Source organism: Anopheles arabiensis, chromosome 3 (assembly GCF_016920715.1).
Source record: "Anopheles arabiensis isolate DONGOLA chromosome 3, AaraD3, whole genome shotgun sequence".
Lineage (NCBI taxonomy): Eukaryota > Metazoa > Arthropoda > Insecta > Diptera > Culicidae > Anopheles > Anopheles arabiensis.
This window is the reverse complement of record NC_053518.1, coordinates 14,571,655-14,599,140: the sequence shown is the minus strand read 5'-3', so window position 1 is coordinate 14,599,140 and position 27,486 is coordinate 14,571,655. Positions and strand designations below refer to the sequence as shown.

General features: G+C 40.4%; 1 protein-coding gene across 2 annotated transcripts in view; it reads left to right on the top strand.

Moving 5' to 3' along the window:
- The first annotated feature begins 4,195 nt into the window (after positions 1 to 4,195).
- The window catches only part of LOC120903317 (protein Wnt-1-like), a 41,365-nt gene continuing 18,074 nt past the window's right edge, over positions 4,196 to 27,486 (top strand). The window contains exons 1-2 of one of the 2 annotated variants that reach the window (XM_040312680.1): positions 4,196 to 4,579; positions 7,936 to 8,543. The gene's annotated coding sequence lies outside the window, so the exon portion shown is untranslated. The remainder of the gene's footprint in view (positions 4,580 to 7,935; positions 8,544 to 27,486) is intronic. The other variant, XM_040312681.1, reaches the window with a different exon arrangement.

Here is a 27,486-nt window from a genome sequence, read left to right as displayed (position 1 = left end):
GGTGGCCCCTGTAGGCCTTATGCCTCGTGCGGTTTTGCTGTCTTCTTGGTGGCTTGGTTTCGGACAGAAAGACACAAAGACACAAAGACAAAACAACCAAAACAGGCAACAAAAACATAAAAACACAAATCGACCAAACTTCCTTCCCCCTCTGCTGCCCAGGCCAGCACCATTCAGTTGTCATCCAAGCGGCAACAGCACCCGGTGGGAGAAATCGAAACACCCAGACACAGCGGAAGCGCGACACAGCATAACACACTATCATGGGTGGCATTGGAATTTGTATGCTGAGCACGGGGCATAACAAACAGAAGAAAGGAAAGAAAAAAAAACCGCAACACATCAAACGAAACGGCTGGGCGATGTTGTGCGGTGTAACGGCTTACTTTGATTTTGCATCGAGCACGTGCGAAGCAGCGAAGGACGGGAGAGTTGGAGAGTACACGACAGCGTGCGCACGACGACGATGGTAAAAGGTGGTGAAAGGTTCTTAAGTCGGTTCGAATCTAGTACAGTGAGGCAATTGCGGCAAAAACCTTCAAAAACTATCTTCACGGATTTTGTTTGTTCATCCCGCAGCTTCATGGGCCCACAGACGCACCTATTCATTGGCAATTTTTCCACGGTGTTTAACGTCGTTACTATGCTGACTCTCCTGAAATGTCACACCCATTCACCAGCACCCATCATCACCATCATCGCTTCCCAAAAAGGGCAAGAGAAAGAGTCGCAAACAGTCAACCTTTACCATTAGATTGTTACGATGTTTGGGCTGATCCTGTACCAACGGCGCTTCACACCGTCCCGAAAAAAGAAGCGTCTTTTAGACCGGCGATAGTAATAATAACAATAAACACGTACACACACACACACGCGCACACATGCACGGCAGTTTGGCTGTAATGTCTTTCCCAGACCAGTGCGTTGCCAATCGCGTCATATGCCAATGGACGGTCATACGAGCGGTGGACCGGACGACTCGCGCGACAAAGAAACATTCCCCACCGTCTTCAAAGCGTAACGCAAACGTCCTCATCGTCTGTGTGTGCCATCGGGCCGTTTCGGTGAGAAGCTGGCTTCTTTTTTAAGCGATCTAATGTCCAAGGTGTTGTTCTGTGTGTGTGTAGTGCCCTTCGTCGTTGTGTCGTAGGTACCAGACGTTGAGGTGAAACCGTTGGCTGTTGCACGGAACATTGCACTGAGGTGGAGTTGGTCTGAGCATTTTCTATGCGGTAAACTCCAACTAAATTATTATCATGTGGGTTAATTAACGTGGCACAAATATGACCCAAACTTTTTTGGGATTTTAAACTAGCAACTCAACTAATCATATTTGAAGTCAAACTCTAAAATCATTGAAGAACAAATTAATTATTTCAGACATTGATGTTTGATTGATTTATCACAAAGTATTGTTACATCAACTTGTTTTTTTTTTAAAATTATCGCTTTATTTTTCAAAAATAATAAAATCTAATTTCAATCTCAAATCGAATACATTGTTGTTCCAATGGTGCATGAGAAAATCGTAATCGTATGGCATTGATAAAATTCTAGTAATTAAAAGAGTAACTTCAATTCTCAATTAAACGTTCCAAAACTTCAAAATGAAATTTTGTTCCATATTCCATTAAACAATATTCATTAAGTAAAAACTGGTCCAGTGAATTAGACACACTTGAGCCATCAGTTTGATGATAAAAAATAGTTTTTCGAAAATTGTCAATACTGAGACACCTTATGCCGGAAATCCGACCCGTTGGGAATTGACAGTTCAATACAAAGGTGACATTACGTCCTCAGGAGTATCCTCCTGAAAAAGAAACCGTTATCACAGCACATTCTAATGACTAAGAACACAAAAAATTAAGTCAAAATTGAAATATTTTCTTTGAAAAACATGAAGTTCATAAAAACTGAGTGAGTATTACCGAAACAAAACACAAATTTTAAAAATACTTCAAGTATTACAGTCAGAATTCTGTAGATTAATGCTTTTGCGTGGTTTTTCGAGATGTATGTGCCTAATTTTTAGCTGAAACAGAGCTAAGGAATGTCCTCTACAATGTGCGAGGAAAGTTTTCCATAAAGTGGTATAAGGAACTGTCCAGGAAGCCTCAGTGTCAGAATATAGGTGTCCTACTTTAAGGTCGCTTTAGACTTTGCGTGAAAGTGAACGTGATTTTTTTTCGGTTTTTGCTATATTTCATATGATATCTATCAGAATATGGCTTATTGTACACTAAAGGAAAGGATATTCCATTCCCAAACTTTTTAAAACATCTGCAAAACATATTGAAATAATTTATTAAATACATTTCTTCGCGATTCGCCTCAGACCATTATTTTTTTTCCCCGAGAACAAAGCGAAACCCCCAAAATTTCACATTCAATTTCACTGAGGCTCAAAACGTGGCCTCTAGGCCACAGAAGGTCCGAATGAATGGTAATGTCGCGGCAACATTTGTACAAAATAATCTTCTTTTAGGAGTAACGGGTCATGCCAGCTTATACAGACGTTCGAGATTTATTAAGTACCACGCAGCCGGATAGTACGTTAGTTAGAGCAACGGAGGCTTGAACCCAGGATGGTTGCATGTTGTTAAATCGTCCGAGTTGACGATAGTACCGATGATAAAAAGGACCAGTAAAGGTTCAGTGTATGTTCTGGTATGGGTTCGGGATCAATTCCAGGGCCTTAACGGCTTTTCCAGAACCGCTATAGGGCCAAGATCAATTCCATGCCCGGTATGGGATCGGAATTAATTTGACGACCAGTATCGGGTCAGTATCAGTTAAAGGACCGGTAAGAGGTTAGGATCAGTTTCAGAGCCAGTGTAGGTTCAAGACTAATTGTCACATCTGTATCGGATTGGAATCAGTTCTAGTAAAATTCCAGAATCAACATGGGTTCTGCATCAGTTTCTTAATGTGTCTCTTGGAGTTAAAAGTCACCTCGGAATTTGGGTTGTCTTTTCAAAAATCCATTGCACGCTAATGTTATTAAATACCGCCAAAATTATATCGCATAACCCTGTAATCGGGCCAAATCCGGGAACTAGTGTCCTTCCCTTAGAATCTGGAGGGCGTTTGAAGAATGACACAGTTAAATGGATAATTGACTTGTTCTTGAGGTTGTAGATTCGAAGCATGTACACATCTAAAGGTTTCGATAAGATTAAGAATATATTCAATTATAGATTCAATGAGTTACATAAAAACAGAGCCAACGGTCACTACTATCTAACAACATTACTACTAAATACATAATAGAGATAATCCACTTTAATTTATCACCGCTCTTTTAAATAAGCTCAACTTTATACCTTTTCTGCATTAGTAGAGTTATGATTTTTCTTCCCGCAACCAACCATTTATCTCACTTATGACTCGTCGAAACACGACACTGCGAAAGAAGCAGCGCAGAAAGGTAACGCAACGCACCGTGATCTTTCAAACGATCGTTTGACAAATTTTTTTTCGTTTCGCCCGTTTCGCCGATTCCAACGATCATCATCATCGTTCCTTGCGATCGTTTCGCTCACGGGAAACGCAAAAATGCATCGCGGTTCATGCCCTATCCAGGAACAAAACTGCAACCTAGCTGTCACACTCTGACACCCGTCATAAAATGCCATTGCTCCTCTTTCTCCACTCCACTTCCTTGATCACACGCGGAAATTCACACTCGCGGAATCGAGCATTTCGTATGCACAGTTTCTCCCACGGAATTTGCACAGCTACACATGGAGGGCCTGCCGCGGCTGATGCTGCTGCTCCGTGTATGTGGAACTGAGAAAGAAAATCACAACTGGAGGTGGAGGAAAGTGGCCACGCACAAAGAGGGGAAAATACGAACGGTTTTGCTCCCCTTTTATTTGCCCGGCTCGGCTGCAGTATGCAACCCTCCTTTCGAGTGTTTGGGGGTTGCTGGCGGCTGAAGCAATGGAAATGGTGTGCGTAAAAACGCATCCCCCCAGAGAGAACCATCTCTCTCTCTCTCAGTTCTCCCACTTTAGCATAGTAGCACCCTTGCCCGTTTTCGCTTCAGCATCGTCCCCTAGGCAACGCGCGCCCTCGGTCGTAGGCACCTGCGCGTAAAAGCGTACAGCGTTTGCTCTCGCTCTGGCACAGGCACAACAACGCAGGGGCAGCAGCAGCAGCATCCCCCAAAAGGATACCGCGCTAGCGCGCTAGAGCAGCATCTCGAGCGCGCGTAACCAGAAACCCGAACCGACCGACCGACCGAACCGACCGAGCGTTCGTTCTGGAACGCGAACCCGCGCTACCCAAAACGTGCCCGCTCGGGAAACAGAAACCGCGCGAACAGAACCCGACGGTCGGGGTTGTTTTCCACTGGCTGTCGAATCGGTCGGACGTGGTTACGGTTTGTTGGCAGCGTGCGCTCTGTTCCCAGTAAAAAAATAACACAGAAACTCCGTGGCTGGTGGTGCACAAAACATTAAATTCAACACATCGGTTGGAGCAAAGTGTTTGTCGGAAGATTTGCAAACGGTTGAAGGATTTTTAGCAACAAAAACTAAAAAAACCCTAAAAAAGTGTTAAGTGGTAAAAGAAGGTAAAAACAATCCTAAACAGTGAATCTATATATGTGTAGTGTTTCTTTGGTATTTGAAGTGCAACGATTGTTGTTTAATTGTGCCACTGCAACACAGTGACAAAAACAAAACACCCAAAAAACCAACAAAAAAAAACACCGCCAACTTGATCTTTCTTCGCAAAGTGTGTGTGGTTTTCGGTACATAACTCCGCGTACGTTTTGCTGCCTTTGTGTGGTGTTGTTGGGTTCAAATAAACACACTCACTCACTCTCCTCCAACTGTGCAACACATTTCTTCCGCACAGTTTTGTGCACGATTAAGTTGTAACGACGCGCCGTACGGTTTCGCGTCTCGCGCGACCCAAGTAATCCGCCGGCATCGGCAACAGCATAAAGCCCCCTCCGATCGCCAATCGCCATCGAAGACTGCGAAAGATAGAAAGGAGCAGGCCTGGGAAGGCTGCTGTCGACAGTTGTGTTTTTGTCTTTTTTTGCTTTTCAAATTCTTTCATCAGCACTGCCTCCTTCACCCCACGGGGGTGAAGGGTCTGCGTGCACCGTGGCCCCTGCGGTAGCAAAGTAATTTCGCGATCATTTTCGCCGGCCAGGTTTTGCTGCGATCGGGGATTTGCGCCCCAAGAAAAGGGACTCGTTTAATGTGAGTGTGAAAGTAAGCCTACTTTGGAGTGGGGGTTAGGAGGGTGGACAGATTAGACCCAACAGTACAGTGATTGAACTTTTAACTTATCCCAGCGGCCTTCTTTACCCTGGTGCGGCGTAACCCATGGGTGTCGGTGACATGTACTGCCCGGTGGTGGTTGCTTGATGCCGTTGTGTTGGCAACACAAAGAACTTAAGAAAAAAAAACTTCGACTTCAAAATAAAAGCCAAAGAGACACACACATGTCTTGGAGTCTCTCTCTTTCTCTCCCCGTGGTGTGACGAATGGATTGGCGGAAATTAATGGTGGCGTGGGACTTTCGACTTTTAAGCTTCTTTTCTTTATTTCATTTATGTTTCCCTTTTTTTTTTTTTGCTGTCGCTCCATTCCGATAATGGGCTGGACCCACTCACCCACACCCACGTTGGCCTTTTTTTGTCCCAGCAGCTACTTACACCGGCCGCCACCAGCTTCGAATTAGTTGGATGTTGGCAGGGAAGGTGTGAAAAAGATAAATCGTGCCCAATTCGCTACGCTGATTCGCGCGCTGACACACACAACCGGAGGTGGTTGTGTGGCTTGATCCGGCGTGATCTAAATTTGTGACCAATTTTGCACACCGCTGAACGGCGTATTTCGAGCGTATATCGTTAACCTTTTCATCGTACGCTGCAAATCATTTGTGATGGCGATTGTGGGGAAGGTGTTCGTGGTGGAGTTGGTGGGTAACGGAGTTTGTTATTAAAAAATATGCAACGATACTCTAATGGACCGTTTTGATAGCTGCGTTTCGTTCCACTGGGTCGTGGAACAACGCTTGGACGGAGTGGGCAAATTTGTGAGCTTATTTTGATTGGTCGTAATGGAACTTAGTTTTTGCGATTTTCTTTTCTTCACTGGTTGGTTTGATAATCATTTTTTAAAAAGCAATAAATTGAGCTTAGAATATTTTGTTTTCCCTCCAAAAAGTGTCACTGCTTTTAGCCAGAAACTTTGCCGAAAGAAAAGATACAAGCAGATTTTATTTATATATATTTTTTTTTTAAAATACCATGCACAATTGTACGAAACTTTAAACGTTCATTGCTTCATGAATGAAGGTTCAATGTATCAAAATGATCTTTAAAAGTAGGTTTATCTTGTCTGATTTATATACAGTCCGTTTTAAAATCATAATTAAAATCCTCTTTTTTCTTAATAAATGTGATCGTGGAGTCGTTGACACTTTTTCCTAATTTCTGAACACTTTTTCGCGTTCAATATATATCTTAAAAGCAGTGTTTAGAAGCAAATACTTTTGTATAATATTCTATTTACACGCAACATTAAAGATTCATAGAACTTAATAAATGCTAAAGAAAAAGAGTCTATGCGCAAATGATTAAATTTAATTATTAGATAAATTACTAAGTTACGATACATCCTCGTAATCACAACAGGACCAATAGGAATAAAAATTACGAACCTCCAAGAGCTCGATGCAACGATCCAGAAGTAGGCGGGAGTTTTTCCTTTTAAATGTTGTGCTCAATTAGAAAAAAAAAAAATAAATAATTAATTGAACCCAACCGCTTGTTCAAGATAATATTATCGACTCTCTAACAATGTTATGTTACTCAACAATAATTTCTGTAAAAAATAAATATCTAAATACGCCTTAAAATGCATATTCATTAAATGTTTCACTACTCAACATTAGGACACATTCGGCTTGTTTATAATCGATAGAGAGCTAGTTTCGTATAGAGAGCTTCATGAAAACTCTGATTTTATCCAAAATAAGTGCTTTTTTTGCTTTAATATTGAGACGGTTGAGAATAATTTCTACATGAAAAGAAAGCTTATTATAATTAAAGCATGGCATGGTGAAGCAAATCTATTGATAAAATAGCATTCAATAGAAAGCATTTTCCCCCTGAGTAACCTGGTTTTTAATCTCCAAAGTATTCATAATTTAAAAAAAATAACATTAACAATTATTAGATGTATGCCTTATCTCTAGCCACTCCCTTATCGACTGTACAGTACAGTAATAACAATTGCAATCGATTAACTGCAAACGCTTTTAACCACAGCCTATGCTCGTCGGCTACATGAATCAATCGCACTTTGCTAATTTCAAGCTCTCAAGCTGATACTCGTTTACCCCCCCCCCCCCCCCTTGCGTTGAATATTAATTTCATAATTTCCATGCGTATCGCTAGCACAATAATTAAGCTAAATTTGTTCTGCTCCACAACCACCAAGCGAGCGCGTTATCGTCACACGCGTTGTACACTGATTAATTTGCACAATTATCGTTACATTAAAACGTTGCCTGCTTTTCTCCTTCTTTTCCTGCCCGGTTAGCGATCGAAATCGATCGCTTAACTATTAGCCCTGCGTGATGATGGGTGTGGGAAAATGGAAGAATGCACGCGCGAGAGAGAGAGAGAGTGCAGGGAACGGGACCAGCAAACGATTAACAGCGATTAAGACACCTTCACATGGTAATCGATGGTGTCATTTATTACTTCCCCCCGGGGGCCAACATCGGTCCGTCTGTCCTTGCCGTGAGGGTTTAGCAGGAGCGGGCCCGAAACACACAGAAGGGTCCCAAACACGAGGGACGAAAACCAGACGCAGTCGTCGCGACTCTGCTCTACAGCCGACAGTTTCTGTTTTGTTCTTCTCCTCCGTCTTACACTCCGCTTTTCTCTTTTTAATGGATCAGGAGGAAAAAAAAGTGATCGTGCAGTGATCGATTTATTAGAGCCGCAGACAGGCAGTTACGCTGTAGACACATGCACACACACATGCATCCACGATCGTGCAAAAGGGTCGTCCGAAGTTTTATGATGTGGCATAATTTGAAGTAAAGCGTTTTGGTGTTTGTGAGCGAGTTTGTGAGTGTGTCTCGATCGGTGTAAAGTGATCGTTTTAATGCTGCTGTGAAGGAGGAAAAAAAGGGATATCTTATCGTATGCGAGGTGAATGTGTGTGCATGTGTGTGTGTTAGTGCCGGGTAAAGGCAGATTGTTTAAGAATTGGAAAGATAAAGCAACAGAAAACGACATCATTAAAAACCGTGCCGAGAAGATAATATTTATAGTGAGTGTGGATTTGTGTGTGTGTGTCCGCTGGCCGTTCTGTGTGCCTGGCTGAGTTGTTCAAGGGTGAAAAAAGGAGCATAAGCAGCACACTGACTGCTTGATCGAGCCACAAACAGTGTGTGTGTATGTACGGTGAAAAGGTGAAGATCAAACCTAGCAGAAGCCCTGACGCCTGAACCAACAACCTTCAACAGGCGCGTAGCCCGTACAACCGCAGCACTACATACAGGTAAGGATTGTGTTAATTAATGGCATTTAAATTTTCCCCGTTACTATCTCGGTACCCCGTTTAACCTAGAGGCAGTACACACAGCCTGTTCGGTGTGATCTGTGGCAAGAAAGGGCAATCAAAAAGGGCTCTTCCCACCGGCGGGCAACTGCTGGGACGTTTCTTCCCGGGGCAAGAACGCGCCCCCAAGGAATGTTGCATCTTCGCACCGGGACCTGGGAAAAAGGTTTCCTTCTCGTCATTGTGCCTTTATTTTGTTGCTGCTGACTCTGTTGAGATCGCAACGGATAGAGCCCGTTTGTGTTGGTTACCCTTCCTTTTACAACTACCAGGTACCTTTGCTCCGGCGGAGCGGTACCGTCCGGAAATCTAACCCAATCTTCCCAATCGTTTTGTGACGCCCTGTACCCAAGGGACGCCTCGCCCTCCGTTCCCTTTCAGCCCAAAGCAGGCTATTTACACTGGCATCATGTTCCCTTGTGTAGTCGCGTAATGCACGTTTCGTGTCGCGCGCGTGTTTTTTTTTTATATCGGTCGTCCACTGTTCGCCGTTCCAATCACTCTGCGCCTGCTGCTGCAGCTCTGGCTCCCTGGTTTGCGGTGACGCGAAGCGTTTGTGTTTATCTTGCCTTTCTAATGTGTGTCGCGCTTACCTCGTCGCGCGGCAACGAAGGGTCCACCGAGCCTGGCCCTGAGGGAGTGGAGCGATCGTACCGGTGCAGTAGGATTTAATTAGTTTTCGGTTTCAATTTGGGCTTCTTTTTTTTTCGTTAAGCTAAGACCTATTACCTATTAAGTGTGATCGTTTAAGAGCCCGGGGGCTTTTAAGAGGATGGATAGAAGCTTTTTTGTTGTTAAGACTGTTTACGTATCGAATGATGAATTGGCTTGAGAGAACAACTTTCAGGACGTCAAAGCATTCTTGCTCGATTTTTTCTAGCAAAAGGTGCAAGGATGTAAACTCTTTTGAATCATATTTATCAAACAATTGGAAGAAGGAAACGTCAAACAGGAAAAATCTGTTTGATACAAAGTTCAAGGAAGTATTGGTATAGTTTTTACTGTAAATAATATGGTTAATTTTGTTTCAAATTATGTCGTTGTCAAATAATTACAAATTAATGTTTCTGACAAAAAAAAACCCCGAAAAAAGACTAAATGTAAGCCACGTTTCCAAATAGCCAGAATTGCTTAAGCAGCTCATTTTGGCACGCTAAAGATCGCTGCTCTAATTCGCCTTTTAGCAGTAGTTAAACAGCATCAAAGTTCCAGGTGGTCCTTCTAAATAGCACCTAAGCAGCTTCCTCATGCTACGGTGCCGGGGATTATTTTTCTTTGTGTTTTATTTTCTAACAAGCGTCATGGATGAAATAAACAACAGCATTTGTTTTGTTTGTGTACATGTGTATATTTTTAAATCCTTAATATTCATAAATTACACGAAATGTATCACAATTTACTGTACAAACACAATTACTTCCCTCAAAATCCCTTCTTCAAAGAACTAATCTATCTTGTACAACAGCAATGAGATGATTGACGAAGTCAGACTTTGACACTTTGACAAGACCCACCTTGTACCGATGTCTTGCATTAAAAAGCTATGAAGATAAGATATCCAAGTTCGATACACTTTCTTAACAAGCCTGCAAGTTCCATCATGAGCCATACGCATCAGGCTAAACAGCCGCAAAGAGTACCGAGTGTTTTTTTAATAAGCGCCATAGTTCCGCAAAGTACCGTCTATCTCTTAATCAGCCACAAAGTACGACATCGGAACGATTTTTTGTTAAACAGCCTCAAATCAGCTATAGAGTTCGAGCTGGTTATTTGGGTTTGCTCAGGTATGAATCAATGCTTCTTCTTCTATTTGGCGTAAAGGCCGGGGTACATTGTCCGTACGCGCTGGTGCTTTCGATGATTCGATTTTCACTAACGTATCTGGTAAGCCTAGCCTTGGTCATCGAAGGAATGGTCATGCCGGATCTCAAGTTTAAGTAGTTTTTTTTGTCGTTTTTTTGATGCGAAAATGGATGCAATGTGTGAAGTACATGTGTATCTTTTACACAACTTTTCTTGTCCTTTTTAAGTAAAAAAAATATAGACAAATAACATATTTTTGAAGCGGCTCCAAATTGTTTGGCAAAATGCTTCGGGCTGCCGCCGCCAGATGCGCTAGTGAAAATCGAAATCACACTAGCGAGTACGGACAATGTCCCCCGGCCTTTAGTATCCGGTAACAACAAATAAAACAGCTCTGACTTGTGAACCTACAAGCAAATTTTGAGCATTCCGAGTAGAGTTCATTCTGAAGAACAAACGAGCAACATTGATCTAATCAAAGTTCATCGGTTCATTATAAATCATAATGTACTGAATTGTTCATAAAAAGAATCTCTTACCCGTCGAAATAAAGAACGTTCTAGTACGCCAGGTCGTTCATTTCCTCCAATACAAATATGAACGTGAACTGTAACACCAGGACGTTCACGAAAAGAACGTCCTACCCATTGTAATAAATAACATCCTAATCTGCCTAATAAAGCAGATATAAATAACATCCTAATCTAATAATAAGGCCGGTCTCGTAGTACAGTCGTCAACTCGTACGACTTAACAACATGCCCGTCATGGGTTCAAGCCCCAAATAGACCGTGCCGCCATACGTAGGATTGACTATCGTGCTATGGGGGGAAATCAATTAGTCACTGAAGGCCAAACCCACAAGAGGTAAAGGCAGGCCGACAACGGTTGTTGAGTCAAAGAAGAAGAAGAAGAATCTGCCTAATAATTTTCAAGATGTAATGCACAAATTATATTTTTCTTGCAAAATGAAACAATTTACCATATTTTCTTCAAACGTAATGAACGAATCAATTGCGAGTCACCTTCAGTTCATCGAAATGAAAGAACTAGTACGTTCACGTCCATCAAAATGAACCGAAAAGCCTAATTAAGAGATAGGGGTACAGGTTTTTTTATGATTCTTCTTCTTTGGCTCAACAACCGTTGTCGGTCAAGGCCTGCCTCTAAACACTTGTGGGCTTGGCTTTCAGTGACTAATTGATTCCCCCCATAGCAGGATAGTCAGTCCTACGTATGGCGGCACGGTCTATTTGGGGATTGAACCCATGACGGGCATGTTGTTAAGTCGTACGAGTTGACGACTGTACTACCGGCTTTTTATGATTAACTTATGTTAATTTATCTTATTTTCATCATTCTCTTCATATTTAAAACACAATACACTGTCGATGCCATGCAGTTGCTTAAACTGTAAAACGTATTAACAGTGGTAAAATTTAATTTGAATCAAACGTCCTGCGCTTTTGAAACAAGGCCGTGAACATAAAGCATGAAATTCTATAAAATTCATCTTAAATGCTGTAAAATCTTCTTTTGTGAAATGCTGTAAAACCTTATTGCTGTAATCTTATTTTATTACTTACTACGTATTCAAACAAAAGACATCCTAATATCCTCTGAACAGACGACGTACGGTTAAGATTGCACTTTTAACACTGTGCATACAACCAAAGGGAAGATGGTACATGCAATTGGACGTTGTTTATTGTTGTTTATTTTATTTTATTTTAGTTTGTTTAATTACCCGCCCGCCGTAATACTTTTAGTACTTTTTTTTAGTACTTATTTCTTAATATGTTTTTATATGTTATCGCGCTCAGGTGGAAGTCAAATAATTCTGCGTTATTAGTTTCTCGTCAATAATCGTGCTCTTGGGAGCATTTGGGACCATATTGTGTGTTACGTCTTGATTCGTAAAGTATTCTAGGTTGCCGCGATGCTAAACGAGCAACGGAAAAGCGTAATTTATGTAGAAGCGATGGTGTATCAATTGTTCCTAGCATTAACCCTGCACTGAAGCTTACTTGTTAGTCTCTATGTCTGTTTTCAAGCAAGTATACTTATTGCTTTATCACTGTAAGGGCACCATGTGATAGATCTGTATTCAAGGATGGACCTTACTTAGCTACAATATAATGTTATGTACATAAGGTCGTCAAAGTCTTTCGTCATCTTACACTGTTTTCCGGCTCAGTTTTCACAATATGAACATCATTATTCAAAACTTGCAAGATGATTTTCAAGAGCTGCCATTTTTTGTGACAGCTGGACTGTTGAAATACACCTTACAAGTTTTGAATAATGCTGTTAATAGTGTATTAACTTGTCCTATTTATTGGCAAGTATTAACGTTTCTCTTACTTTTGAATTAGTTTTTGATGTCACAAAACATATTTTGATTTTTAGTCTACTTTTCTTTGCTATATGTATTTGATACCTTATGTATTGCAAGAACTACTATTGCCCATCTGAAAATACTTTTCATTTCTTTTTTAAGTAATAAATTAATAAGTCTTAAGATGCATGATTTAAACGCATTCTATAAATAAAAGGATGCAATAAATTCCATGGAAAAGCCTATAAAAGTATTAAACACAAACTAACACAAGTTTAAACTTGTACACACATCATACTTTTAAATTCGGAATATACAGTCCAAAGATTCATAACAATAACGTTCGACCTCACTCGCAAACTGTAATTGATAACATTAAACGTACTAAGGAAACGTACACTTGTATGAGCTAGCAAAATGATTCGGAAACCTCCCAGCCACAAACCATTTTCTTCCAATACTAATGTGCACTCGCAGCAAATTTGCGTTAATCCGCAAATGGCACAGAAACAACCCCGATCGATAGCAAAAGGACAAACGATTGTGACTCATCAAAAGATTCCCTTACCGATGCCATTCGCACAGGTGAATCAGTTCGGCAAGAATCCCCCCCACACTTCACATTTCTCAAGCACCACCACTTTCCATAAAACGCAATCGGCCGGCATCGTACGCACACGGGCGCAACCGGGCGCAGGTCGTCCTGTGCACGAGCACATTGTACCCGCCCGGAGCGTTTGCCTCGCTTTGCTCCGGAATGGCGTAATTTTTCATGCATCACTGCATGTATTTAATTACCATAAATCCCAAAACTCATCGACCAAAACTCGTGCTCCTGCGGCGGGTTTGTTTGGTCACCTCCCTGCGTCACCGCACCACTCACGTGAACAATTTTTGCAATTCCCTCCTCCCCCCGGAACCCAACCACAACAACGAAAACGGAAACCACGATACCGTGAGGAGGGGGAGAGGGGAGAAAACCCGCTCCCAGCGCATCACCAGCGCATAACTGCCCCGAGACGAGAGTGAGCGGTTTTATGCTGTAAAAATATTAATTACCACATTTATTTACAGTAAATTAAGCCACAAAGCTACGTTTTATGGCGCAATCGGTCGGTTTATGCGTGTGTGTGTGTGTACACCGTGTGGATGGATAGAGAGGGGCAGCCGGGAGTCTGGCAGGCAAACAGCAGATACTTCCCATGGGAGATGGAAGAAGAAGGGAGAAATTAGCACGGGAAGACGACTCATCCAGGGATCCAGTGTTGCGACAAAACTCTCGAGTTGACTCGAGCACAACACAGCCCGCAGGGAACCGAATGGGGAGAGATCTTAATTGATCGGCCAGAAAAGGGGTTTCGGCGTCGGATGAGTTGCCCGCCTGTTTCATGAAGGTAACAAAGTGGATAACGGCAGGTCACCACTCCGATGTGCATCCCTCCAGTTTGCTTGCGCAGGTAGTTTATGGCGAGTACGGAAGACGTACGGATTATGCTTTCATCGTCAATCCGACTGTTGGGAGGCACAGTGTGCTGTGGATATGTAGTTAAGTGACCAAAAAGGATATACCGATCTGGTTTGAAATATAACTAGTCAGAATTTTTATGATAAATACGCCTTGACAGTTTAACTTCTCCTGTTTCCTATCTTCATGTCGTGTACAAGTAGAGTAATCAAGAGATACTAGAGCTCAGAAATGTATGTTCTTTATGTGACTGAATACACAATATCAAATATATGCTTATTAAAGCCCAGATGCATTCTGTAGTGTATACAACTCAAATTATTTAGTTTTTCTCCAAATTTGGTTGTTCTAATGGTACATACACATAATAAAAATGAAATAAAGATATTTTAATTACACAAATTGTTTTAGGCAGAAACGTAATGTTTGATGTAATAACTATAGAATAGGCACGAGAAAAATATCTGTTTTATCGAGTTGCAAGAAGCAACTCCGTGCCAAAAATGGAAAACATATTGTATCATTACATATATTCATTCATATTCAATCATTGCATCATATTTATGTTTTATACAAAACTACTATCGAGGTGTTTTATGAAATACTAAAAAAAAGGTTAAATTAGACATTGAAATTGACATTTAAAGCCGAATAAACGAGACTCCGATAAGAGTGCAAAATGCATAATGTACAAGGCAAAATATTTATTTTATTTTATATTATTATTATTGTTTTGATAACACTAGATTGGAGGGAATTAAATTCCTTTTATCGGAGTGACAATTATCTGGGTGACATTCTTCATCTTTATACTGTATAGAATGTATGAATGTTGTATAGAATAGTGAGCTCCACGCTACTTTTGCATATAATCAATGATGAATGATGGATAAGATAATCAAAAAATGTGTAGAGCAACAATACTGATTTTGTTTTTGTTTAAAAATAGTTGATTTTTGGTTATTGTTATACGCTCTACTTCCAACATATTTAAAAGACAACAGACATCAAAGCAGAAAAAGCTCAACTATCAAGGTTTTTTTTTCAAAGTTTTGAAATTGTTCTCATTCAGGATTTTCTGCATTTTAGTGCACAATTTATATACATGCATCAGCTTATTCAACGTTGTCTCTTTCAATGATTAACTTCAGTAATAGTTTTCAAACTTACTCATAAAGGCCCTTCCCAGCCAAAGGAAGGATTGTAAGCAACAGCATTGTGTACTCAACACATTAATAAAGTAAATCGATTTTTAAATCATTCTAAACTAATACTCTACTGGTTTCATCTTCACCATCGGCTTACTATCCCACTGTGCCCCTTCCTCCCATTTCAACCCATACGCCCAACGAGGGAAGATCCTGCTTCTTCCACTAATGCCAACGCCTACTGCCACCAGCGCGCGCAGGAGGAAACGCCAGACAGTTTGATGTGTTTCTCACGGTCAGCAGAAAATGGTCTGCACTCACTCACCGTTTGCGTCGTCGTCGTTGTTGCCCCAGCCACCCCCAGTTCCCCTTGCAGGGAGGGCCGCTAAACTCCGCTAAACAGAGATGAACCTGAGCTGTTTGGCTTGTACGCGGCCAGCCGGCCAGATGAAAATTAGCATGTTCATTACACCAATCATCCGTGTCTCTAGTCTCCCCGCGTAATGAATGTTTTCAAGGGTTGAATTGGATCGCTCTCGGCATTATGATTGTCATTATATCGTCGGTATCATCAGCCGGCAGTCACCAGGGGATCAATGTTAAACGCAAAAACCGCGCGCACACACACATAAATTGCGCTTGGTGTTGTCCGCAACATTCGGGGCGCACACGCTGGCTTACGTCGGTCGGTCGGCGTTTTAATGACGAATTTAAGCAGGAAGCACAGGTTGTTAACAAAAACTAATTATCGCACAAAGGGGCGGCGTGTGGAGGCGAAACACGTGTTTTATGTGCGTGCATTTGCAAAGCAACAGCCGGCAGTAATATCATTTACGGCGGTGCAGTAATCGTTCGAACGTAGCTGTTTGCTATTTTACAATCAAGCAGCAACAAAAAAGGCCCTTCCGATATTATGCCATTAGACGTTTATTGGTTTGCTTGGCGAAGAGTTTGCGCTTTATGGATATTACAGCCTTTAAAACAGGGAATTGGAAATTATATGAGCAGAGAGAGATCTTAAACTCAAACAAAACTTCCACTTGTTCATCCGATTCGATCCCATAGAGGTATTATTGATTTCTGATGCTCGTACAAAATCCTACACAACTCCCAACTCATTTATCCATGTGAAGCATCATTTGCTGCAGGCCTCCTCCCATTCTACGCAAAGAAACTCACCCTCGAGCTGTCGATGCGTCGATGAAACGCGTCAAATGCGCGTAGCACACCAAAACTTATCGGGAAAATGTGTTGAAATTTATTTCCAAAACTCACTGACTGTTGCCCGCGTTTTTTTTTTGTTTCCTTTCATTCCTTGCATACCGCCCCACCCGCGTCATTTCATTCCATCCGCGCCCAAAAAACCGAACGCCGGTTGCAGTGAGTTGAGCACGCTGGAGGCGCGCTGGTCCGTACTTGGGTGGGCCTAAATTATGACCGAAAGTTTTGTTTGTTTCGAGTTTTATTTTTACGACGTCTGGTTTGTTCGCCGAAGTTTCCATATGTGCGCTGCGGCTGTTACTACCGCCGCCTGACGCGCTGCCGGTTTGGTGCTGGTGCTGGCTGGAAAATGAGCCGCCGGTCCAGTGCGGCAGCCGCCCGAATTTTCACCTCCCCCTGCCCGTTTTTGTTTCTTGCGTGCGTCTTTGCCTTCGGACCGGTCGTAAGTAAAAATTATCCAAACACCAACAGCGTTAAGGGGGTATCTACCCCCCCTTTGCTTCGAATCTTTCTGCTTTGCCCCAAATATTGAGTAAATGGGGTGGGTGGGTGTAGACACACACACACGCATAAGGAGCTTAAGGATGTTTGAATGGATTGAACCCCTGGTAACGACATCGGAGCATAATCGGGTGGAAAAAAGTGTTATTAGTTATGGTATTGATGCCAGGAAATAGAAAAGGGGCGAGCAGTGTCGCGACGATTGCGACGCTGCACTTAGCTTAATCAATCTGCAGATTAGATCGGCTTAGGAAGTTTGCTGCTGGTGCGGAAGCAAATTGGTTGTGTTGCAAAAGTTTTTTTTCCTCCCCCAATAATCGTATCCGCAATCAAGCGCAAGTAGCGTTGGATTGCTTTTAGGTTTTCGTGGAAGGAAATAATTTTGTGTAATAATGTTCTTTGGTGGTTATGAAGAAAAAGGCTGTATTACTGGTTTCATATGAAAATTGTTAAAAATCGCGTAAAAAAATTTATAAATTTTTAAAGTTGAAAGATGAGTGAAAGATATCGATAATATTAAAACTCATGTTACGAGACACAAACCACAATTTGAACGAAGACATATGCTGCATTTCCAGTTCAATAAATGTGCAGATGTGCTGTCAAATAAATAGTCTGAATAACAAAAAAAAAAACTATTGGAATCATATTTAATAAAAAATGTAGTGAAGTTTTTGGATAATTTATTTAATTATTAAACAAAGTCATCTAGCCATACTGGACTCCATAACATAATACTAGTTTCCTAAATAATAAAAAACTCAACTCTTAAACAAATAAATAAAAGATGACCATAAAAATAAAATAATAAATAAAAAACAGTTTCTCTCGTCAGTATAGGTTGAGCAACGTTTGCTTTAGGACATTTCTACTTACGCTAGGATCGACAATGTTGATAACTGAGCTATACGAGTTGATTATTCTCAAAAGTGGATCATTAGAACCAAAAAAGGACCTAAAAGTGGACCAGTACTTAATAAGAGAAGTTGCGTTAGATTCCTACTTCTTCTTCTTCTTTGGCTCAACAACCGATGTCGGTCAAGGCCTGCCTGTACCCACTTGTGGGCTTGGCTTTCAGTGACTAATTGATTCCCCCCCATAGCAGGATAGTCAATCCTACGTATGGCGGCACGGTCTGTTTGGGGATTGAACCCATGACGGGCATGTTGTTAAGTCGTACGAGTTGACGACTGTACTACGAGACCGGCTAAGATTCCTACTAGGTGCCCCAAAATTAACATGTTCTAGAATAAAATGTTTCTTTTCAGTTACGGTACAAAGTTTTATTCATGTTTAAAAAGTAACAGCTAGAAATTATCTGTTTGTTATCATGCGATTGAAAAATTCTAACCAATCAAACAACCAATAAATAATGTTTTCATTATTTTTTTTTCTATTTTTTGTACAAACGGCCTAGCTATTAGTTTTACAGAAATTTGTTCCAATAAAAAAATATATGAAAAAATAAGAAAAAATACTCAAAACTAGACTTTGAGAGAAACACACTAATATACAGCCATAAATCAATAAAAAAAAAGCATAATGGGAAAGGCAAACAAAATTATTAAAATAAATAACAATATAAAAATAGTGAAAAAAAAACCTGTACATAGAGATAACATATAATAGAGATGACGCAGATAACAAAAGATGTGAGATAAAAACATAATAATAAAGAGAGAAAGGAGATTATAAGATAAAGATAAAGTGGGATAAGATAAATATGGGAAAAGCAAAGGTGAAGGATGAATTGTTAAAATATCTATTAATTATATATGATGGGATGGAGTTACACAACAATTTTTGATAAACTATCAAGCAAACGAAACAAAACTCGCGTTTGTTGTGAGTTTTAGTTCAATTTCCAATAACAAAATTATATCTGCATTAAGTTGATACCAAGTAGCTGCAAAACAGCTTTCATTCTCATGATTTATTGACTACAAAGTAAACCCAAGTAGATAACGCCCCACGTTGAATCTATCTACTCCAAAACAATTGAGTAAACAATTCTACTTAAAAAAACTGCCAACTCAACTAAAGGACACAAAGATGGAAAGATTTGCACAGTACAAGATCATGTACCATCCCGGCGGCAACAAGTGTTCCAGACTGAACCCATGACCGATAGAGAGAGCGAGATAAAGCGCCAGCATAGAGACACCATGATGGGAACGCGACTTAATCTGACAAGTGCATCAGGCGCATCAGGGTACGGCGGCAGGACCTAGACACGACATGCGACCACCGCAAGCATTCACGACGGCACTAATTAGCTCTTGGTCGATGAATATATTTTCAAACCCTCCCTCATGTTTGCTAGCTCTTGGGCTTTCCCTCCGGCTTCTCGACCAGCTTGCTTGGTGGCATATGGGGTGGAATTCGCTCATCTTCCTTCAACCGCCCCCCGGGGGACCCTTGGGGCAAATGTATCGATGTCATCGTCACCAAAGTCTAGCGTGTGTCGGCTTTACTACAGCGCCCATCTCTAGTACCCTCTCGGCCGACTCGGAGACTGCATTCGAGCCAACCCCGGCTCATGAATATGCACACCCGATTTGACCGCTGTTGAGCCCTTGTTCGATGGCAAGAAAAAGCGACTAAAAAGACAGGAACAACGGGAACCGATGAAGTACGACCGTTGAAAAGCTGCACGCGAAAGCGGCCAAACGATTTTTCGATGCTCATTTGCGGAACCCTTCAAAGGCCCTTTGCACGGACACGATAATACTGCCAAACGGTGCACTTTTGCAACGCGCAACCCGTCAAGTGTGCGCATCATTACTCTTCGTCTTGCGGTGGACGGCCACTTGACGGACGGCCAACACACAGCGCCGATCGGTGGTGCCGATGGGTGAATGGGAGTTGGGTTTTCGCAAACCTTAATCTAGCCGACCCTGGTGGTGGCGGTGGTGTTGATGGAGATGATGGTGGAATTGAGGATAGTGAATGATTTAAAAAGTGCAATTTGCCCATTTGCTTGGGCGAGTGGAAAGTGCAGCGTGTTTATTTGATAGTGTGGTGAAATCGGCTTTGTTTCGCCTTAGTGGTACGGCCGGAAACGATTTGTGCAACTTGATTACTTGTAACACTCTTTTGATCAAATTGTGTTTCTATTATGGTTCATTTTGAACCGGAAAGTACCATTTATTCATTTCATTTTATTATTTTATATGGCATTTGCTTTGTGCTTTGTTGAATGAAATCGCAATTTTATCTTGGTGTTATTCATGCTGACATATTTAATCTTTTTTTATGTTTCTTTTGTAAGTTGGTTTTAAACATTTGCTCGTTCATTTTATTTCATTGTACATTTTTATTATTTTCATATGCTTTATTATATGATTTTTTGTGTAATTTTTTATTTCTCTCGCATTTTTATCTTGCATTTTCTTGCATTAAAATTCAATTTGTATTATTTGAAACGAAATTTACTTCGCCTGTTCATTCAATTTAACTGTAAAATTTTCATTCAGTGTCCATTTTTCTGAATTTTTTTTATTCTAATTATGGGGCCCTTTCCGTTTGAAATTCGTAGGCTGAAATTTCAGCCTGTCAGCTGTTTGCATTGTATAGCAGTTTTCGAGCAGCTATCCAATTGAGTATAATATACAGGTGGGCATATCCCAAGGTGTATGAATTTAGAAGGCTGATTTTTATCGCTTCTGCTTTTGAATGAAGATTGTAAGAGTGTTTTGAGCATTCGTCAAGCCTCCAGAAAGCTTGTTTGAGAAAAAGTTTTCACCCGTTCTGCCAAAAAGTGATGCTCAAAATTGGTTATGAAAAAATGCTATGAGACCACCTGGACTATATACACTTTGATTCCAGATTCCACCACCTGATCTCTTTAATGCACCTTGGGATAAATGTAAATAAAACCGTGTTTTCGAGCATGTACTTGAATCTAATTCTAGCTTTTAGGCTAAAATTTTCTAGACTGAAAATCGCAGGCTAGTTTTTTGTGTGGTTTTGTATGGATTGTTTACATGATTTCAGCCTCCAACTGTCAAACTCCATACAAAAAACTAACTAGAATCGTGAAAGCCCCCTATATAGGAAATATATTCTAATTCGGATATTCTAATTGTATCAAATTTGTTCATATTTTATTTGTTTTCTTGTTCAATTGTCTATTAATTTGCACTTTTTAACTTTTAGCTTCTGATAGTTTTTAGTTGTATGAATGAAGGAGGCAACGTGACCCTTTTTTATCACACCCTAATATATGAGAAAAACATAAAATACCTCTTTCTATTAGGAACACAAAAAACATAAAAACAAACAAATATATAAAACTTAAAACATTGCATAGTAAAAAATATAAATAAAACAATAATTTCAGATACTTTTTCTTATTTATCAAATGCTTATCACACGTCTTTTTTTGCACGCAATCAACCGGAAAACCCTGTAACAAAATTAATGTACAATCATCTGGCATTTGACCTAATTAATCAGTTGAAAGAGAAAAAATTGCATCGAAACAATCAATTCGTTTCTTAAGACCGATATTTCACAATCCTCCATTCATTTTGAAAGATCTTTTCTGATCTGATTCTTTCTCCCCAAAGCTAACGAAAAGTACCAGTCCCTGTCACCCTGTACCCCCTTTCACCGCTCTCCAATGTGTACCTGTCAATCTGATTTGAACGAGAAACTACGCACTTGCCCGTACGTTTTTTCGTGTCTATTTTTGCACTCAACCGCCGCATCTCTCGCGGGAGTTTAACCTTACCTTAAGTCGTACCAAGACCACCCTACCTGCATAGGAATTATTATTCTGGTTGCTCCAGTTCTTGTTGCTTTCCATCCGTCTGTTCCCACGTCCTTTCCACCCTTAGCACCCAACGGTTGAAACCGAAGAGAATCAGGTTTTAGCTTTAGCTTTCGATTCGGTGTCTTTCCTTTGATCTAACTGTAACGCTGAAGCGGTGCGTCGGTTTCGGGCAGGATCTTGCGGCATTCGTACCAAGCAGGTGAGCCGTGAGAAGGGTGGAGGGTGGGAGTGTAGGGAGAAAAAGTGGCAGCCAAACTGCTTCCATATCCGGGAGCAATATTGCCGTGATAATTTGTGTTAACGATCGCCGGTGTGCAGACGTTTAGAGGATCTACGGTTGGATTTCAAAAATTGAAAAAAAAACAACTGTTGCTTTCCTTTTTTCCACCCATTCCCGGTTTAAGGTTGTGTCCCCCAAGGGGTCGGTTGATTGGAGATCGACAGCCGAGCGAAAAAGAGCGAGAGCGAGAGAGAGAGAGAGAGGAAGCGCATAAGAAATTGGTTTCCGATCGATTTCACAAGCAACAAAAATCAACCCGTTCGATGCGCGATCGATTCTTGACCGCACACGCGATCACACTACCAGACGCACACAACCCCCTCCCTCCTCCCCCTGCCCCATCTGCTGGACTTGGTGGTTTGGCGTTTGGACCACCGGGACCTAATTAGCTGCGCTTTGCGGCCGCATCCGGACAGGTTCAGGCTTTGGCGAAATGTCATCGCGCGGTGGCACAGTTTTGTAGGAAATTTATGCGATTCTTGGTCTTGGGTGTTGTGGGCCTGTGAATGTGAGGGGCCACGCTCGCAGGGGGAGGGGTGGGGGGGTAGAATATATTTAGCAAACCGCAGGTGCCATCAAGGTAAATTAAGATGTATGTCTTAAAATGGGTATTCCGTGCCATAAATTGAAACATGACAGGAATATTCCCCGTGCAGCCTGCAATGCAACAAAGTAAGATTGTGCTGCAAAGCAAAACTCCAATTAAAAGACACAGAAAAAAACACACATGTGAGGCGACCATTCTAAAGATATACAAAAAAGAAATAAAAATAATAATAAATATAGCGAATAGATTATGCCTGCTTCAACATTTACATTTCCATGAGTGTTGTTAATAAGAAACTGTCAAAATCATGTTAAATATAACATATATTTTCCAACGCATTCTCGCTCATGAAAATGTTAATAGAAGCCAACAAATAGGAAAATTTAGTTAGTACTTGCTCATTTGTGAAGATGTCGAGAAAACAGTTGAGTAAGTCAAAGGATAAATCATATCTTTAAAGTGTATCTCTATTTTAACTATCGATTAATTTATTTTATTCAATGGTACATTGTATGTAAAAATCAGAATTGTATTGTATTGTATAATTTTTAACTATTGCATGCCTTTTGTCGTTAAGCATGAATGTCCAAGGGTAAAAAAACTACAGCAAAAGCAAAGAGATTATTAAATTTGTTTATTTTAAATATTTTATATAGTTGAAAGATAAGAGCTTGCCAGATTTAGCGTCATCGCTTTTCAAATCTGTCAAGTTCAAATTTGTCAAGAGACAGTTTTGCTTTTTCCTTTAATTTTAAACATTGGAAGGTTTGTGCCATTTGTTAACTTAATGTAGCTTAACCTTACGAAAAATAAGTTATAAACTACTATTTACATCAAAAAGAGTCCTTATAATCAAGGAACTCAGATTCTTGGAGTTTTTTTTTTTTATTTACTTTGATCCGTTCGGTCATTTGATAGGCGATTTCAGTTAGAGGTTTAGTACCAATTGTATCATACAATTCTTCATCCAGCGTAGAGCATTCGCAAAAAAAAAAACGATTTAATTCCACCTGGACTTTGCGGATGTTTGTGTAAGCACTATGTTGCCATACAGGGATGCCGTACTTTGCCGCTGGTAAGATAATCTGCTTATATACAGCAATGCGAACGCAAAGTGTTTGCAAACATTCTAAGCGATTCTTTGAGTTTCTCTTATATATGTGTAAATCAATCTTAGCATATACGTTCAATTAAAGCAGGGCTTTTCAAACTTTTCAGTTCGTGGGCCTCATTGCTTCAAAAATAACGTTTTTTAGGGCCATTTTGTTCAACTGCTTTTGTTAGATTTTTGTTGAATTTGGCCATTGAAAGTTCAAATCGTGTTTGAATTACAAACTACTAACTGAATAAATCAAGTTTCTACAGCTTTCTTTCATTGAATATTGGGTTTCGTCTTTCAAAAGTAAAAAACATAATTTTTGGTCTAATTAGTTAAAAAAATAAGCTATTTATTTAAACTTTTACAAAGTAACCGCAAACCTCTTAAGGGACGCAAGCGGCCCGCGGGCCATGGTTTGGAGACCCCTGAGTTAAAGGATGGCTTTTGAACACCGACGATCATAAGCAATTATGTTTAACTGCTTTTTAAACGTGTACATTTGGGACTAAGCATAACAGTATCTGTTTTGTTGTGAGTAGACATGTATATTTATCAAATAGACCTAAGAGACTTACAAGTATCTTTAAAACAATTTCATTTTTATAGGAGCAACATGTTAAAAGCTGTGCTATTTTTTCTTCTTGCCTATTAATTTAACTTTTATTTTTCACAAATGACACTCGCCACAACAATCAACCTCATGCTCCTGTATGACCATAAGACGTGGAGAAGGCGTGTCCAAATGAAACAAATGCCTATTGCAATGCACTTTCAGCTACCATTGCTCGATTCCGATTTGCGCGTTCGTCGATTGGCAACGTACTCACTAAGAGTCCTTGCTAAAATTAAACATTACACCCCCCTCACCGTTCCATTCCCCCAACCACTGGTTTACCCCATTCCTGCCTGTGGTAGGGAATAAAAACTCGATCCACACACCATACCACGGACCGAAAACAGAAAGAAAGAGTTATCACATTTCACAGCTCCTCGTTAAGCAGCCGTTGTGAACAGTGGCGTTGAGTGGCAGCAAAGCAAAATCCAAAAAAAACCCTAGAAACGATCAACGTACGCACTGGCGCAAGAGCAAACCAGCGGGTCGTAATGGAGAAATATTTTTATGATTTTGTATAACCGTAAACATAAACAAAAAGGCTGTCGGAAACGTGAGGTCCAGTCGCGGGGGGTTTGGTTTGTGGTACGCTCAGCGTATCAGCGTATAGCGATCGGTTGCAGTTGCAAATGTGTCTAGTACAAAAAAAAAGCCTGAACCTCTAAATGCTCGTTCAACTTTAACCAGTTGATTGAAGCCATCAAATCATTACCTACAGTGCGTACCCCAGTGCGCTTGCCCACGTCTTTGCGCCTTCCCGGGCGGCAGGCACAATCATCCTGGGACACCAACATTTTCACCGTACGGGGTTGACCTTCTCCCCTTTTGCGCTGTAATTATTTAATCATTTTGCTGCGTATAGAAATTATTTAAAATTAATTAACATTCATTACGGCGTTTAATTAACGGAAAGGCCACACGATGAGCCATTCCATGCGAGAGCCGCTCATGGCTCCAGCTCAGCTCTTAATGCGTTCCTCCCACCACCTCCCAGCTTTTTGCTTTGTTGAGATTGAAAACCCTTGTTTTGGTTTGTTTGTGGCAATATATGGTGCATCCATTCCCATTTCGGACTTCCATTTTTGCCAACCGCCAATCGGAGCGATGTGATGCTGCCTCGTAGGTAAATGCGTGCATTTTATCCTACTTAAGCTGCCAGTGATGATGACAACCCCATGATGATGCCAATGATGACGGTGATGATGATGCTGTCGATGGTAATTTATGCAACATTGCTTATAAATAAGCCACAAATTAGCTCATTATAGCGTTGCAACGGAGTGAGTGGCCCACCATTAGGCAAGAAACCACCGGCGTTTTGGCGCACGCAGCCGACTCGGCACACGCGTAATGTTTGGCGTCGTGTGTGTGCTTGGTCGATGTGTGGTCCGGGCCGGGGATTTGCGATTGCACTTATGAAGCGAGTAACAACAACAGAGGGGGGGAGCAATTATTAACGAACGGGTGTCGTTAAGTCCTGTCATGCAGTAACAACAACCAAAACCTCCCACACATCAGGAACAGAGCAAATTTTTATGTTGCTATGATGCATGATAATAACGGTCCATTTGATGCGACGCACGGATTAATGAGACAATATGGTGATGATGGGTGCGGCGTAGCAGGTGGATACCATTTCCATGCGGTGCAGTGCGTATGAATGCGTATGATAAATGGTACGGTATAGACTGCCACCGACGCTAAATGGTGGAAATCATGTTTAACGAGGTTCAATCAACATAATGCAAACAGTTTTCTGTACGGCTTCTGTCATAAATATTTTAATATTACAGCTCACTCGGCAGGAGTAATTAAACTGCATGGTTTTCTGCATGAACTGGTTTGTGAATGTTAACATTTTTATTTCGTTTTACAGTAGAACGTCGATTATCCGGGGACGGTTTAACCGGCGGGTGACTCAACTGCGCGGTGCGCATACATTTGAGCCAGCTGTTCAATCCTAGCAAATGATTTGCGGCGACCATCAAGTTGCTAAACATTATTTTTGTGCAACTATCTAGTGTTTAGTGATATTTTTAAGCTTCATTTTTGTGCATGAAGAATTGTTAAATCTATACTTATTGATTAAAATAATATTTTACTAGTGAATTAATTGATTCAAAGTGAATTGTTAGTAAAACCTATGAATTTTATTATTTTTACATTTCTTGCACTATTATCCGTTAAGATTTACTTACTGGCAGCCGTCCAGTCCCGAGCTGCCCCGATAATCGACGTTATACTGTATTTTGCTTTGTATACTTTTGGTTTTCTTTTTCACCATACCTTCAACGTATTTTACTATGTTTTTTATTTCTAATATTTCCCTCTTTTTGTATTCTTATACGACCTCTATATTCTACGTATTCTACCGTATTCTTATACGATATCTACTTATTATTTCTGGATTATCCGTTGAAATTGAAGAAAAAAAAAACAAATAAATGTTGCTCTTGCCTACTTTTATAGACGACTCATTGACAAATACATGAATTAATTTTAATTGTTATGTTTATTTTGCATCGATAATTTTTTTTTGAGAAATTTATTTGTAAAATCGTGAGCACTCGCAATAAATGACAGATACATCCGAGTTAAAAAAAAAAGATTGACTTTCTACTAATTTACTATTTTCAACGATTTTTTTCTACTGCTCTAGAACGCTAAAAGCATTCCTTCTCAAATAATTGTTTTATAGTTTCTGTCTTATAACAGGCCTCAGAAATGTTTTAATATGATTTCGTAGCACATCTTCGGTAATCTTTGTCCTGAGAGTTTGATGTTATCTTTAGATATTTTGTTGGGTATATTAAATTATCCACAGAAACTATGATCTATCTAATATCTATCTATCTATCAGTTTTTGAGTATGTTTTTTGTGACTTTTAGCTGAGATTTCCATGGAGAGGGATACTGAATTTCTGTTCTAAAACACACAGCATGATAATACTTCCAATTATTTTTAGTTCTAATGAAATCAAAAAGTTATTATAGATCCGTAAAATGTACTTATAGGTTTTTATCGGTTCATACATTTCCACTCAATACCCAAAATTCAACAACCTGTCGAAAAGTTGTTTACCACATATTA